The 3,853-nt window shown below is 41.3% G+C and overlaps 1 long non-coding RNA gene across 1 annotated transcript; it reads right to left on the bottom strand.

The window, feature by feature from the left end:
- LOC110436676 lies at positions 1,344-3,436 on the bottom strand. Its single transcript, XR_002454509.1, has 2 exons — positions 1,783-3,436; positions 1,344-1,672 (listed from the first exon to the last, which is right to left on the bottom strand). It is a non-coding gene; the product is annotated as an uncharacterized LOC110436676 (long non-coding RNA).

Below are 3,853 nucleotides of genomic sequence, written 5' to 3'. Positions count from 1 at the left end.
ATTAGTATTATTAATAGATTGTTTGAAGATACAAATATTAAAAATATTTTGTATAAAATTAGTCAAACTAACATGAGTCCTTAATAGTAATTTGTTTATATTATTATTTATATAAAAAATTAAATAAAAACAAACGATTAAAAAATTAAACGACATTTTTAATGGAACAGAGGGAGTACGTAATCAACCCATGGTCTTTTTTCTAACCTAACTACACGGAATGTTGTAGCAATCGGCTAGCTTGAATATTCTTAGACCACATGACTTTGACTTGTTGGTCTGATAACGATATTATTAATTGTCTCTCCGATCATTAGATATAATTCCTATCGCACGCGTCAAGAATCAGATTAAAGGTAAGGTGTTGACAACGTCACCTGTTGCACAATGGCGTCATAAACTCATAATGATGTTGTCTTTTACAACGTCATATATAGAAGTAGCTGATCTTGATGGTAAAGAGCAATGCACTACTAGTTTCTCATATGGACTTGTACTAGTGTCAGTGTGTCACTTGATCGTTCAGTTTATAACCCTTATATTAGACTAGGTAGCGTGCCTGTACATTGCTACGGGATAGCTAACATTTTTTATTTAAAATACACGGATCGCACAATAAAATAATAATATTATAATAAAACTTAAATACCAACTATAAAGTTACATTTAACTTAAATAAACAAAGTTCGTGAAATCAAACACGGTCATGGAGAGCACGCCGTTGTAGGCTCTGTAATTCTACTTTATAGATCTTTTCGTGATACGACCAAGATAATGTTTAATATCGGCAGGAAGAAATCTTCGATATCCATTTCTTTCGTGCGCTAGTTAATTAATTCATATTTAAAAATGGTGCTCTATCTTTTTACGCTAAAAGGAGCTACAAAATTGTTCTACTATCATCTCACTCCAAGACATGTGAATGGATTTGTAAGAGCAGTCAAGCTAGTATTAATAGATTTGTAAGAGCAGTCAAGCAGTGCATTACCTCCACCAACAGTAGTTACCTTTGCTGGAGCAACAACAACTTTTTTCCTTTCTTAGAATATCAAGTGAACTGGACACGACATATCTAAACGTGCAGTTGGAGGCTCAACGCAAATGCCCAGTTGAGAACCGCAACAAAGACCAATTGTCACATAACTTGCACAACTTTGAGGTGAGTAAGTTTGATGCTTCTAAGGAAAGGAAAACGTTTACCAAAAGCAAGAAATAAAATAGAAATATACCTAGGGGAGCTGGATTGCCTACACTCATCTGGAAATAAACTCAAGAAAGTTTGGAATTAGTACCAAGGTATCCATCACAATCTCAACAAATGTTTACAGTTATACACAGCTTGCTTACCCGCGTATACTGTTGACTGCTAATTAATTAATTGTTGGTACTTCAGTATGCCAGTTAGGAAACAGAATTATTGCAAAGTATTTATTACATATTTGCAAGAACAATCAAACCAGTACAATGGTTGAACTTGAAGACAAATATTCAAGGCCTTGGTTACTGATCGCATTCGCAGACTCCCCATTACATGAGAATGAAATGATTTTTCAGCATAAAGAGAACAATAAACATAATTCTATGTAAAATTTCAAAAACGAAACACTCTAGCATGAACTAGGAAGCCAAGTGTTTCAGTTGTACCAGAAAAAGGAGAAAATGCTTGTACTTGCTTGGTACCACACAATTCAGTACCCGAATTTTATGAGAAATAAACACAATTCAGTACATGTATAGTCAAAAGACATAGAAATTGATCATGAACGATAGCAACGAGCATACCTCATCCGACGATGTTTGATATGTCGCCAAACGCAGCGCAGGTTGGTCTTTTATCCCCCATGACAGATCCTTTAATACTCTATGTAAATAATTATTATTCATAATGGAACACCACTTGAGAAACTGTGATACAGACACATGGTAAAATTTATGTTAGGGACTCATGCTTCTTCCAGATCAACGGCTTCTATAGCAACCTCTTTATTAAGTTCCTTGTCAAACTTAAAAAAATAACGCATGATATAAGTACAACTAATGGGAAAAAAATTAAGTGAAGCAATCTGACAAATAAAGAAATCAGGCATCTTCATTTTTTTTTTGCAAACTTGATGTAAACAATAAAGAAATTTGGAGTACCATCATGGCATCATCAGGCTATAACTAAAGAGTATATCAAGAAGCCGCGTGAAAGAAAAATTATTCTGTTATCTAGGGGTGCTGTTAAAACCAAAATCCCTCTCTGTAAATGCTACTCATCTATCCACTGATTCCATCAACACATGCAATAATCTAATATAAAAATAGTATAAAGTTCAGAGCAATCAGATTACTGCTTTCGATTTCTACCGTGAGAGAAACACATGCAAGAATCTGAAAATAGATAGCCTAAAAATAGATAGAATCAGATGTCATAAAGAGAATTCTATCCTAGCATCAAGGCAACGCACATCCACAGCAAGCGCTTACAAAACTGAAAATCAGATATTAATCAATTCCATCTAAAGCACAAAGCAAGCAAGAATTCAGGGGCTAATATATAGTTCATCATTAGCTAATAGGTTAGTACTAAAATGATAAGGCCAAGATTTAGCTCACACTGAAATGAGAGAAAAACATAAACTCATCAATGTAAAAAAATTCTGCTCAAGATACTACTTCAAACATTTTTTAAGGGCAGAACCAACGCGATGGCAGCCGGGCGTGGAGTCAGGCGGCCGGCATGGAGGCGGCCGCGAGCCCTAGCTGCGCGCCCTCCGTCCTGGCCAGCGTGGAGGCGGACGCGCGCCCCTGGCTGCACGCCCCGCGAGCCTGGCCGCGAGCCCGGGCAGCGAGCCCTCCTGGCCGGGCGTGGATTTCTGGTGGCGCCCATGCATGGCTCCGTCCGGCGCACGCCACAAGCCCCACGGCTGGATACCGCCGCCGCCACCCTGCGAAACCCTAGCCCCATGGCTGGGCGCCGCCGATGCCGCTGCACGAGCCCGCTGGGGGCACCCACCATGCCCGACCACATCAGGAGGGAGAGAGAGATGTGCGCGCCGCAGGGGGAGGCCGTGCCACCACATCGGAAGAGAGGGGAGGGAGGTAGAGACGCATGCGTGGTTGGGGAGAGGAGTTGTCCCGCGATCCCGATTGTGCTGGAGAGAGGGCGTCAGGGAGAGCAATGATCGCAATGATCATGGCTGTTTCCTAATACGGGGTCATGGTCGCACGCGGGTTGAGCAGGCAGACGGACGAAACAAAAGTTGTACCAAAAAAATATTCATCTTTTAGTCTTTTTAGTTGTAGAAGATGAAACTAGGAGGAAATTGGCGATGGACGATGGTGGAGACAAGTACGTACAATTCTAACAATGGAGGGAACATTTACAAAATTAAACTACTTATATCCAAGAAGGAATCAGAGGGGGTAGCCGTAGGTCGTTGGCTGACAACACATTTGTTGAGACCGTGACCACCATTTACACGTATCGATCGAGACTAGATGAAACAACTGGCCTTAGAGGAATGAAAGGTTTCAGAGGGTGTACGCTTTTTAGCCCCCCTGCGTGTCGCTGCAACCATCACTCTCTTCTCCTTGCAGCAATTCAGCAAAATGGCAGGACCCGGCCACCCCATCGGCTCGGCTGTGACTTGCCCTGTGTCAGCCTCGTCACGTGCAACGTCTTTGTTCTTATTATTTCTGAAATGTGTCGCCCAAGAAGAAGAAGAAAAAAAGAACCAATCAACCACAGCCCATGTCACGTACTCGGAAGGGATGGTCGAAGCCGATGATGACTGGAGCATCGCGCCGGCCCTCTACTCCGATTGCCGACGATCCAGCAGGCACGTTGTCCTGGATGAAGGCCCTATAC

The sequence above is a fragment of the Sorghum bicolor genome, chromosome 1, assembly GCF_000003195.3.
Source record: "Sorghum bicolor cultivar BTx623 chromosome 1, Sorghum_bicolor_NCBIv3, whole genome shotgun sequence".
Lineage (NCBI taxonomy): Eukaryota > Viridiplantae > Streptophyta > Magnoliopsida > Poales > Poaceae > Sorghum > Sorghum bicolor.
This window is presented reverse-complemented; position numbering and strand designations above follow the sequence as displayed.